At 47.0% G+C, this 13,196-nt stretch overlaps 1 long non-coding RNA gene across 1 annotated transcript in view; it reads left to right on the top strand.

Moving 5' to 3' along the window:
* LOC138497425 (uncharacterized) overlaps window positions 1–12,893 on the top strand; it is an 84,193-nt gene extending 71,300 nt beyond the window's left edge. The window contains exon 3 of the long non-coding RNA XR_011278579.1: window positions 12,582–12,893. This is a non-coding gene — a long non-coding RNA (uncharacterized lncRNA). The remainder of the gene's footprint in view (window positions 1–12,581) is intronic.
* The last annotated feature ends 303 nt before the right edge of the window (window positions 12,894–13,196 follow it).

Genomic DNA, 13,196 nt, shown 5'->3' with positions numbered 1-13,196 from the left:
TCAACAGCAACAACACCCTTCTTATGACCACACACTCCATTCCACAGCGTTGATGTCTTCTGCTTATGGCTGTACCCTATCAGCACGTGGCAGCGGCTGGCGCTGTTGCTGGTTGGTACCTCACCGTACCTCTCAGCTCACAAACTTTTGGCAGCGTAAACACAACACAACCTTGCTATTTTTAATAACGCTTCATTTTAAAGGGACACCTAAGCTTCTGGTAGAGCATAAGGCGGACAACCTCTTTCTATGTATAAGACACATAGCACAAATGGTGGCATGGAAGACCCTTGCACAATGATGTGCTTACACATACGTTTTGTGTTGGAGTCAGCATTCTGTCCTGACAGGGAAAGCCAAACATGAAGCCACCCTGTCTTTCACTTTTCCAAAGCACCGGCATATCTGCACTGTGTAAGACTACTAACACTGGGCGGTAGGTTCACTAGGCAGGGAAAGCCAAACATGAAGCCACCCTGTCTTTCACTTTTCCAAAGCACCGGCATATCTGCACTGTGTAAGACTACTGACACTGGGCGGTAGGTTCACTAGGCACGCCTTTTGGTGGGACCACTGCCCCTATTCGAGTTGTAAGGTCATTCCTTTTCAATACTAGCTCCCTCCGGCTGGCCTACGTGGCCAAACGCTCAACTAGTTTTCGAATGACCCGCTTCAGGGATGACTGCCCACGGTTCCCCAACTGAGACGCGAGCTGCGACCACCCTCTTTGCCTCGTGCACACAGACTGGGAGGTCAATGTTGCCCATTCTATGGAGTCGGCAGTTGAGGGATTGTTCTCTGTTTCAAGCCACTCCCATTGTCTCGCTGTAAGTGGCAGTTAAAAGCATGTTTTCAAATTCTCCTGCCATTGTGTATCCCAAGCAACTCGCTCAGGATCTCTGGAGCACAAATCTGTGGTTGGCACTGACACGCAGTGAAAATATTTGCCAAGGTTACGCATTAACCAAGGATGTATATTTTCTGTTTTGTTAACTTCCTATGTTTGCCGTGACTAATGTTGTACAAGTAGAAATACAGAAATCTTGTAAAGCAGAGCTGATAGCGAGGGCATTGTAGGCAGAGCTGTGAAAAACTCAATTAAAAAGCATTCTCTGAAGAAAGCCAACCCAGATGTCTCTCTGCGGCTCTGCAGGCTTTTCCAGCAATCTTAATGGGCTAGGTGCGTGGCAAAGGGTGAAGAGAAAAGTGGGCGCCTTACTCCGGCCTCACTGGTTGTGCCCAGGGTGCCTGCTTCACAGAATAATCTGGAGATGCGAAAACCAGATTTATGCTGGTCAGTTTTGGAAATGGACAACATTTACTGGGGGAACTCCCTCCCCCTTCACGCACAGGTGGGGGGGGGTGCGGGGGATAGAGGATTATCATAGACAGGACCGAGGGGGCGGAGCTAGGTGTCAAATAATGTGGGTGCCCAGACTATAGAATGCTGTCTGCTTTGCATATAAACAAAGAGCATTTTGGAAACATAAGCACCCGTTTATCAAACATGTCTGTGGTAGTAATTGAAACACGCATTCCTTCTGAGCATGCAATGCACACTGGCTATGGTGCTCATTTCCTGTCAGAGTAGTCACCTTGGCAGTAAAATGTGTGGAAAGCCTGAGACTCAAGTACAGCTTTGGACTGCTGCATTGAGTTTCGGCTGTACTGGTGAGGGAAGGATAGGGTGACCAGACGTCCCGGTTTTGCCAGGATTCATTTGTGCCGGAATTAAACTCCCTTCTAGTTCTCCCCCAAGCACTACTGAAGTGTAGTGCTTTGACAGCCACTTTTTGGGAGTTAGTCCTACTTTTAAGTTAGTTGTCCTGCCCCGGGGTTTTACTTTTTAAAACTGGTCACCCTAGGGAAGGATGACTTTCAGATGCAGGTTGTGAAGTTGAATATCACCGCTCGCATTGTGACTCCAAGTGCACAGTGCCAGTCAGGGGCAGAGAGGCTCCTCAACTTGAGGTGGGTTGGGCCTCCCTCAAGTCTACATGGAAGGCGCACTGCAAGACAATTTGTGCTTGAGCGCAGCTCCGTCGTGTGTTCCGCACAATTCCTTCCCCGATGCTGGTTGTCTTCAAACTGCTTCCATAGCTCTCAACTCACCCGCTTTTGGAGGGTGTCATCCGCCTTGAAAGCAGCTGAATCACCAGCCAAGTCCCTCATTTGCCCGTTTCCTTCTATGGGCTCCCACCCGCCAAAAAGAAAATCGTGTGTTTTCACCCGCCTCGGTGATTCCAAAGCTTGGGGGCTATGTGCTTCTCGTGTCGCAACGTATTAATGCAAATATAGGTAGAAGCAGATGCTCGTTCTAGCCACACAGAGGCACTTATTCACTGTTTGACCGAATCCTGGAAACCGTGCCTATGCAGTTTTATCACGTGCAAATCCACCAAACCCGACTGCAATGTGAGCAACGACGACGATGTAAGAATTCATGCAAAATTCCGTAAAAAAAAGGTAAAACTGCACGCGGAAACAATGATCACTGAAAAAAAATCGGTAAATATGGCACGTGCGTGATGGGTAGGTTGACATCACACATTATCAAAGACACACACATTCTCACAGGAAAAATACCCCAGGCAGAAATAAGACACTGGTTACCAGAATCATGGGCGGAGCATATGGAATCCACACCCATCCGCAACAAGCATTGGCAAAGCCAACAGTTTTGGCTTTTGCAGCTATTTATTGCATTTTATATTTATAGACATATATTTCGGCTGGCCCTCATAAAGCTTGATCCCAGCTGAAAGAACATGCAAGTTGAAGGGCCCATCATCACTTGAGTGTTATTACGTGAGCTGTTAGCCCCAGTCCACTGATTAAATACTTCTAACATTTTAAATCGGGGAATGACACACCCCATGGAGTTTACACAGCCTGCTTGCGAGGCTTAAAACCCTCTCGATCTACGCATCCTCCAGCGTGACGTCACCAATAATGTTAAAACACACCGTCATGCCCAAATTAATTATGGCAGCAAATAATATCCAGAACAACAGCCTAGGCCCTCTTAATCTAAAATAGAATACAGACAAACACACCATGGGAGAGCACTGCGTGATAGCTACTGTCTGCAGCAGGTTGTGCATACAGTGCTCCTGGACGAAAGGCGTCACCAGGGAAGACATTCAAATGGACTGCAATTCCTTTCAGTTAATTAAGATCACGTACCTCATGGCTGCTGCTGCGTTCTGACAGAGCACGCGCACCTCCTTTTCCTCAGAAAGCTGCCACGCGGGAATTCGGTCACCACCCTGCTCGGGAAGTGACAATTACCCACAAGCTGTGTGAAGCTGGCCCCTTTCTGAACATTCTACTCTTTATTGTTTATGTTATACTTCCTGCAAGTGTTTTTGTGTGGCCGGGCTGTTGTGGTTCGTTTCACAAAATGAAAGGACACGTCGGAACATGGTGTCAGCCCATGTGTGTGTATAGCTATGTGAACGATGCGCCTTCATGGCCTTCCCCGGTGCTGTCAGATTGGCAGGAGTAGATCCAGTAGCTCGGGCTGTAAAACACAGACCCTCAGGGCGCAGGGTTCTGGGTGCAATGCCATGGAGCTCAAGCTGGGTTCAAGGCTAAGGCTTTGCCCCTTTGTTCTTGCTGACTGAGTCATCATTGCTTACTGTACTGCACGAGGGCAGTCAGTGCTGTGCAATGTGCGCATGGCGAGTGCAGTGAGGTGCCTGCTTATAATTATTTTGTTGGTGTTGTGTACGTGTGTCTCCTATATTTACAGTACTCAAGAGAGGTGTACTAGTTGAGTGAGCAAAACAGTATGAACAAATGGAATCAGCTTTTGGATTTTTTGAAAAGTGCACTGAGGAGAGGTGACGTATGGTGGTTTGAGTGGATCGCTTTGGGAGATTTACAAAGGGGGAAGTTCAATCTCAGACTACAGACCACATGGAATAAGTTACAGAAGAATGTATTAGAACATTAATTAAGGAATTGATTTATGTGAAATCTTTTGTGCTGATGAAGGCCATTGATGATGCATTTGGGAGTGATAATGTAATAGCTCTCAAGAGGCCGAAACGATTTGGTGTACCACGTTTGCGTGTTTGTTACATAAAACAAATGCGTGTGAGGCTGAGGGTTTGGCATATATTCTATAAGCAAGTCCATTTATGATAGAATATCTAGTGTGGAGTCTGGGTGTAGTGTACAGTCTGCTGCACAAGGCGATTTTATGCTTGTGGCGTGTGTTTCCCAGAGGACATTGAACTGGACTGCACCACTTTAAGTCGAGAGCCTCTGCGCAGAGCGTGGCACGTGGAGTGTGCAGTCTGCTGCAGCCGCTGAGGTAGCCGAAGAACTGCCTCAGTTGATTCTAACAATAGGTCAGTGAGTGCTTTACGATATTGGCTTGTTGTAACTGCCCCGAATAAATGAAGCCCGCATATGTGCTCTGCGGTATTACAGTCATAAAATGAACAATCAGTCTACCATGCAAGCTATAGGATTCTCTTCAACACCGTTACCAGCGGGCTCTAATGGCAATGAGAGAATCAACGAAAGAAGTAAGCATATGGTTGCGGTGGTCCAGGAGGGAGTTTTGTTTGCCAAAATTGCTCCCTTTTTCCAAATAAAAGTGTTATGCACCCCGTGTTCCACTTTGGTGGGTTGCTTGCCGCCACAATACGAGCTTGCCGGGAGCTTGTATAACAATTAGACTAACGTGAACATTCTGGATTCAGTTTTACTGAATATAGGCCAAGGAGATACAGGAATGACGGCGAATCCAATGATCAAAGCAGTGTCAGAGATGCCAGCTCCCATAGACTCACAACATCTGGGGAAATCTCCCAACCTCGGATGAAGGTAGCTCGTCTGATTTTGCAGACTATCTTCTGTCCCGTTTCTGGCCTGCATTGAATGGAGCCCCTGCTGTACCTCCAATTGGAGCGATGTCTATTGCCGCTCTCGACTTTGTTCTAAAGTCATTAGTTACATTGCATTTAAATACCAATGAGAATATAACAGATCAGAGGAATCTATTAATACAAATAAACTCAAAAATCCCATTTGTTGAAGGCTTTTTGGTGGGTTCTAAAAATGGTTGTCCAGCTATCATCGAAAGTCCTAAATGTGGGACGTGTGCGGATAAGCTGTCCTCCCCCAAGTTGCATGCAACATCTAATCACTTGGAAGAAGCAATTGTCAATGATGCTCGGGTAGAGGAGAAACAATGTAGAAAACTTCAACCTTCTAAAAATCCTGCACCGCAAGACAAGATTATAAACCTCACAGAAGACTCAAAAGAGAATTATTCAATTTTTTATAAGCGTAAGAAAAGGCAAGCACCTAGAGCTTTAAGGGATGGCTCTCCCAAGAAATCTAAAAACCAAAAGCTGAGAAGCCTCAACTTCAACAGAAGCTCTTGAAAATGTTTGAGCCAAATAGCGCTTCCTGAATTACAGACTGATCTTCCTTGTACCACTGTTAAACCACAAAAGAAAAAGAAGAAAAAGAAGTCTCAGCAAGTTTCGATTGAAGCTGCTAGTGGAGCAGAGATTTAACGTGACCCTCAGCTGACTAATAATAAAGCAGTTGCCAAAGTTGAGGAAGTAAACTCGAGTACCGACTCATCAATTGAGAGACTGCTACAAAAAGTTTCGGTATATTCAGTAAAGGCTACCTCTACATCTAAAGCATTTATAAGGTACAGGAGTTCTACGTCGTTCTGAAGGCCACCTAGATTAGTGAGTAACCTGACTCTGAATCCCCTTTTTTAGTTCAACTGCACCATCTTGAAGAGACTGAGGTCCTTGTGACTATGGAACAACGTCAACAAGCAATAGCAGTCAGATCTAATCTACCTTCTGGGATGATTATGCCCTATACAGGGTAATGCTTCATATTAGGTTGAAAAGTGTGATTAACATGCTGCTTTCTGCTGCTGAGTAACCGTGTCAAAAGAGTACACTAACCACTAGCTACCCACCTCAATCACACCATAGGGGCTACTTTTCGAAAATTTTCCTCACAGCGGAAATTTCATTAGATTATATCTATCTCCACAGTCAAGGTAGTACTTTCATCATATTTTAATCATATTTTCAAAAACATTAAAATGCATAAAAAAACACATTAACAGCGTTCATCAATTGTACATTGCCACAACGGAAAGAAAAGGAGAACACCAATTCGCATTCTGTGCTGTTGTCAACAAAAATGCATTCACAATTGACCGGCATTCGCTGGTTCAAGTGATGTTAGTAATAGTGTGTGGTGATCACGTTAAAATTATACACAAACATAGTATAATGGCGTCAACAATTTGATGTGTTTCTGGGGCCGAGGACAGCACTGTTGCAGTTTACAGCTCATCAATAGTGTCCCAGGACCCGTCTTCAGGACGCAATTGGTTTAGAATAAGGTGTCACTGTCAACATGGCGCCTATGTGTCAGTGTTGTCACCTACAGAGGGAATAAAAAGGGGGAAGCGAGTATAAGATTTACTCAATACGTATCATAGTCATATATAAAGGAAGAAGTAGCCAACTTGCTAAACTTATGTGCATATCTTGGGGTGTGAAGGGCGAAGCGATTGCACTAGTCAATCTAATTATGGCGGCGGTTCAGTCCATCAGGGTAGTTCAGGCTGTAATTTAATACATGTTTGGAATCAAATAATGGTATGACATTAACTCAGTTCTTGTCAGAGTTTTCTATATTAGTGGTAGATATTTGCCGTCTTGTATGGATCTAGATAGGAGATTCCCAGGTGGCTTGTAGACAATGGAAATCTGTTGCATGGATGTTTTAAGCACTACATTTCCCACGATGCATCATGAAGTCTATAAGTGATGGAAAAATATCAGTGAATGCCGTATTGCTTATCTTATTAATGTATCTGAAAAACTGGTGGGGTCAAGTATCCAACACTTACTTGCCGTGTATCTCCCGAATTCTATCTTAGCTAGTCTCTCCTGTGTCGTTATGAATTGTGGACTCGCGTATTACACTCCAAGTCGCTCACCCTGTATGGGGTTAAGGAGAGCGGGTCAAAACACGACACGTGTGTGTATGCTTTGTTGTTCCAGTTTATTCGTAGTCCGTGATCATTTTAGCTTACCTCTTGAAAGAATGCTCGAGGTGAAGCGTTCCACTGCTACAAAAACCCCGTCCGTGCGGTACCTGTGTATTCAGGAATCAACCCTGGATATCAACAACGGACTGCCAGCGTTTGTGCCATAAAAAACCGACAAGGGACTATCAGCATACAGTTAGGCAGTGTGCCATCTTGTAATGGATAAATAAACTGAAGTATGCAGAGACAGACATGTCAAACTCACAAGGGGGTTGAAGGGGCAGGGCAATGAAGCGCCTCAACTCATTGTTATCCATGGTGGATTCTATGTCAAGACTCGGAGGCTCAGATTATGCTCTCACTTCTCTTTACTAACTCGAGCAGCAACAAATAAACAAATAAACATGGAAAACCAAAAAACTACAAAGTCCAACGAAACCCAGTAATTTTGTAGTTCGTTTTCCATAGGATGAGTAAAACCATGTGATCCATTCTTCCAATCAGTGTCACTTTTCCCTTATAAGATCCCACAACTCTGAAGTCCTTCCTCTTTCTTTGCTGCTCGAGCAGCCGAGCTAAGTACTTTTTTATTCTTCTTATGATTGCGTGTGACTATGTGCTTAAGGATGTTTACTATAATGTAGACCGCGCGGTTAACGGCGAGCGCGCAGGCGTTGGCGGAGTATATCCGCAGAAGAGACGCGACGGGACTTCGTTCCGGCGTCGTTCTTTTTCCTCGTTAGGAGGCACTACAGGCACGGAAGTTCGCACGGCGCGACGGGACCTCGGAGTTCCGGCGCCGTTGCGAACTTGCGTGACAGGACACAGTAAAGCGCCTCTGCATCAGCTGGCCCTCAGATCTAACGATCCCTCTATATTCTGGCCTTCATAAGCTCCGTCGAGTGGAGCGTACGGCCGTGTAACGAAAACACCGACTCGTGGGCTCTGTGGGGAACGCCACCTAGTGGCTAAAACCTGGTATCGCAGGCAGGGAACCTGCTCAGAGAAGGTACGCTGCAAAGCCAGCACAGGCATATTAATCCCCATATTGCCACTGGGGAGGAGGTGCAAGAGGCTTCAGCCTCTGCTTGACGGGCTCAGTCCCAGGTAAGACTGATATTAAACGAGGACTCGCCTAGTTACCAATACATACATTGACGGGGGCAGCCCAAGCAAACTGCACAAGGCACCTTGGTAATTACAGAGTCGGTAAAGATATGAGCGATTACACCGACGATTCTGACGGCCCGCATGTCAGCGGCCGCCGTATGAGCGAAGCAGTGCAGATGCTGCAGAGTGCCGAAAGGCCCCGGGAAGAGAGGGGCATTTTGCGAAGCTTGGCGGCCTTGTCCCAGGGCAAAGCTCGCAAACAGAGAGGGGGAAGTAAACACAAAACCCGCAGGGCCCGTAGCGCCCAGACCCCCCCGGGTTCTCCCCACAGATCGGGGAAGAGGAAGGCGAGATCCCGCGACAGACGGAGCACTAGCTCGAGTGAGTCGGACGACGACTACTGCAAGAGCAGCTCTAGATCTGAGTTTTACACCTCCTCGGAAGACCAGTCCTCCCCGGGAGAGGAGGAAGGCCAACCCAAGAAGAAAGGCAGGAGGGAACAGGAAGACCTTCTCAGAGAGGAGTTCGACCCCGACGAGCTTATTCACCCTAGGTCCAATGAATGGGACCCCCCGGAGAAGATCGCTGAATACCTTAGACGGCGCCTGCGGACACCTTTAAGTAGACAGGCCAGATCTAAATTGAAGGCCGAGTGTCCAAGGCCGAGAGTCCCGGACGGGGTAGCAGAGACCCCGGAAATTGACGAAAGAATTCTGACGTTCCTGGGCCGGTACGGCAGGGACGTAAAGAGGGGCATCGACAGATCCTGGCGGTCCTGCCAAGACAAGGTGCTGGACATGCTAGGGCCGGTCACCAAGATCTGGCAGCTGGCCGAGGAGGCGAAGGCCAAGAAGGAGCCGATGGATCCAGACATTATAGCTGGCTGGGCTCAGAGAATTATCTGCCTGCTCGGCAACGCAAATACAGCGTTGGCGACCGAAAGGAGAAGGTCGATCCTAATGAAACTGGACTCCAGACTAGGGGAAATGGCGACTTCCGAGCAGGCCACAGCGGCGAAGGGCAAGCTCTTCGGAGACTTGTTTATCAAGGACATGGCGAAATTCGCCAGTACCTACGTTTCAATGGACAGGGCCCAATCTTCCCTGAAGAAAATTTTCGGTCGAAGAGTTTTCGACAAGGCTGGAGGAGGTAGGGGTCGCTCGTCCAGCCGTGGCCAGTACAGAGGCTCCTACAAGGACAGAAATTGGAGACAAGACGACCGAAGGTCCAACCCCTTCTTCCCTTCTAGGGGAAGAGGCAGAGGCAGGGGTTGGAGGAACAACGGAAGGCAACACCACCAGAGTCCCCCAGGTGAGAGACGTGAAAGTGCTAGCAAGCTCAAATGCAAATATTCCTCCAGTAGGGGGGAGAGTGAAACAATATGTAGAAATATGGGAAGAGTTGTCTTCAGACGCCTGGATAAGACAGACCGTAAGAGGTTTTCAGTTAGAATTCTGGCGGGAGCCATATCAAATAGTACGGCCAAGACAGATAAATTTCAGCAGAGAAGACGAGGTCCTGCTAGACAGGGAGGTGGATCTACTAAGGGCAAAGAATGCAATCAGTCCAGCCTCAGAAGAACCAGGGGGGTTCATAAGCAATCTGTTTTTAGTCAAGAAAAGACACAAGGTCAGACCAGTGATAAACCTGAGGGGTTTGAATTTTTTTCTAGTGTACAGGCATTTCAAAATGGAAGGCATCCACCTTCTAAGGGATGTTCTCCAACAGGGAGACTGGCTAGCGAGAATAGACCTCAGGGATGCGTATCTAACGATTCCTATCTGGCCAGAGCAGACAAAACTTCTTCAGTTCCTTTGGAAGGGACAGAAGTGGGAATTCAAATGTCTCCCCTTCGGGCTAGCGTCGGCGCCATGGTGTTTCACCAAACTCTTGAAACCTATAGTGACACACCTGAGAGAGCAGGGGATCAGGTTAATTATTTACCTGGACGACATATGTCTAATGTGCCAGGACAGAGGAGTTTTAGTTCGACAGGTCCTGTTAACCACGGGGTTATTACAACAGCTGGGGTTCCTGATAAATTGGGAGAAGTCACAGCTAGAGCCGACTCAGGATCTGGAATTCCTGGGGTTCAACTTAGAGACATCCCAGGGCACTCTCAAATTACTCCTAACCAAAGTGAATTCAGTCAAAAGGGAAATCAAGGCTATGTTGGCGAAACAGGAAGTTTCTTTAAGGGAAATAGCGAGACTTATAGGACGTCTGTCATCTTCGATACAGGCGATATTTCCAGGCCCTCTGCATTACAGGGCCTTACAGAGGTTGAAGATCAACCATCTCAGGAAAGGGTTTTCTTACAAACAGAAAGTGAAACTATCACAAGAAGCGAGACTGGAACTAGAATGGTGGTTCTGCCACATGGAAGCCTGGAATGGCAGGGCGATATTTGGCTCATCCCCGGACCTAGTGATAGAGTCCGACGCCAGCCGCTGGGGATGGGGAGCCAGATGCGGAGACCAGTCGACAGGGGGGAGATGGTCGAGAGAGGAGCTGGGTCTCCACATCAATTGCCTGGAACTTCTAGCGGGTTCCTTCGCGATTCGGTGCTGGACACAGAAAGCGACAAAATCGTCCATTCTTTTGAAAATGGACAACGTTTCGGCAGTCAGATACATCAATCGACTGGGCGGAACAAGGTCACAGAAGCTGACAGAGATGGCCAAGGAGTTTTGGCAGACCTGTCTCCAAAAGGGGATAAGCGTGAGAGCAGAACATCTACCGGGGGAACTCAATCTGATAGCAGATTGGAACTCAAGATACCTGAAGGACTCCAGCGACTGGCAGCTGGACGACTCAGTCTTCCAGGAATTAATGCGCCACAGAGGTCCTTGTCAGACGGATCTCTTTGCTTCCAGGTTGAACAGGAAGCTTCCCAGATTTTACAGTTGGAGACCAGACCCGGAAGCGACAGCAACGGACGCTTTTCTCCAGGTCTGGGGACCAGCAAGGATATACGGGTTTCCCCCTTTCTCCTTGATAGCACGCACAGTGGCACAGGTCAGACGTCAATTAGCAACAGTGATTCTGATAACGCCAGACTGGAGAGGCCAAGCTTGGTTCCCGGACCTTCTAGAACTGTCGTTCGAAGCCCCTATTCGGCTGCCGGACAGGGAGGATATCCTGCTGAATCCGGCAGGGGAGATCCATCCGTTAGTCAGGTCAGGGAATCTAAGTCTTCTGGCTTGGGCGATTTCAGGGAGAACTGGTCTAAGCCAGGACTTTCAGGCACAGCTCAGGAATTCATCAGAGAATCTGGGGCTCCATCGACAGGCAAGGCATATAGAGTGGCATGGCATAGATGGAGTAATTGGTGTCTGGAGAGACAAGTTGATCCCGTATATACACATGTGATACACATAGTGAATTTTTTAGCAGCACAGGCAGCGCAGGCAAAGGCCTACAGGACCATTAATAATTATAGGTCTGCGATTTCAGCAGGCCATACGCATATAGACAACAAGCCGGTAGGGGAGCATCCATTGGTATGTAGGCTTCTGAAAGGCATTAGGTGTATGAAACCTCCAGCTCCCAAGTACACTCGTTTGTGGGATGTGAGTATAGTTTTAAGAATGTTTCAGAGTTGGCCGGACAATGAATTCTTGTCCCGGAAGGCACTATGGGCTAAGTTGACTACCCTTCTGTGTCTTATTTCCTGTAAGAGAGTCTCGGACGTGAGAGCGTTAGAAACAAACAGAAAGTCTTTTTCCCCCTCAGGGGTAATATTTTTTATAACAAGGAGAACTAAGACGAATATTAAGTCTGTAGAATACATGGCCTTCCCAGACAAGCCTAAGCTGTGCCCAGTTAGGTGTTTGAAAGTGTACGAGCGGAAAGCAAACGAAGTAAGGCCCGCGGGTGTGAACCAGCTACTAATAGCAATTAGGAAACCTTTTAGAGCAGTAGCATCAGCCACCTTGGCCAGATGGGTCAAGTGGTGCATGGCCGAGGCAGGAATAGACGTACAACAGTTCGGGGGCACACTCTACACGGGGTGCAATGGCATCGTCCGCCTTTTTGGCAGGAGCTCGTTTGGAAGATGTTCTAAAGGCGGCAGACTGGTCTAATGAGGAGACCTTTAAGAGTTTCTATTTTAGACCAGTGGACCGAGTAGCATCGTTGGTGGTAGGTAAGCTTTAAACGAGCATAATCTGAGCCTCTGAGTCTTGACATAGAATACAGATTTTCCACACATTCGTTACAGAAAGTCATGATTCTATTAAAGACTCGGAGGCGAAAGATTATTCCACCCAATTTCAATCGCTACGTTATATGTAATGTTATCATGCTGTAATAATGCAATTTGTTGGAAATATGCAAATTTGTCTTGGTCTTTGATGATATTGCTATGCGATTGCCCACCCGTCTATGAAGGAATTTCTAACAATTATGTTTGTTTCAGGAACGGAACAGAAAACGACAACTTGAAAAGTTTGGCTGAAGCAAGTCGCCTACCGGTTGGGGCGCGAGTTTGTCGGTGCAGCGAAAGAAAGAGGAAGGACTTCAGAGTTGTGGGATCTTATAAGGGAGAAGTGACACTGATTGGAAGAATGGATCACATGGTTTTACTCATCCTATGGAAAACGAACTACAAAATTACTGGGTTTCGTTGGACTTTGTAGTTTTTTGGTTTTCCATGTTTATTTATTTGTTGCTGCTCGAGTTAGTAAAGAGAAGTGAGAGCATAATCTTTCGCCTCCGAGTCTTTAATAGAATCATGACTTTCTGTAACGAATGTGTGGAAAATCTGTATTATCCATGTGTATAGGTCCGACCCCGAACAGCAAGGCAGCATGTCTATGTCGTGCCCATTGTGTTGGAACGTGATGTCAGGCACCTACTATGCGTGTAGCGAAATCTGCCATGTTAATCTTTCATCATGTCTGCGAACAGACTTAGGTTTGGGTATGTGAAGTAGCTCTGACCGTCTGTGTACAGCATACGGAATGTCGTATTCAACACTGTTTGATTTCTCTGGGTTGAATTAATAATAACAGAGATGCACCTAGATGTGTAA

This window comes from Ambystoma mexicanum, chromosome 5q (assembly GCF_040938575.1).
Source record: "Ambystoma mexicanum isolate Mex_15411 chromosome 5q, UKY_AmexF1_1, whole genome shotgun sequence".
Lineage (NCBI taxonomy): Eukaryota > Metazoa > Chordata > Amphibia > Caudata > Ambystomatidae > Ambystoma > Ambystoma mexicanum.
Note: the sequence above shows the minus strand (reverse complement) of the source record. Positions and strands in the feature narration are given on the sequence as shown.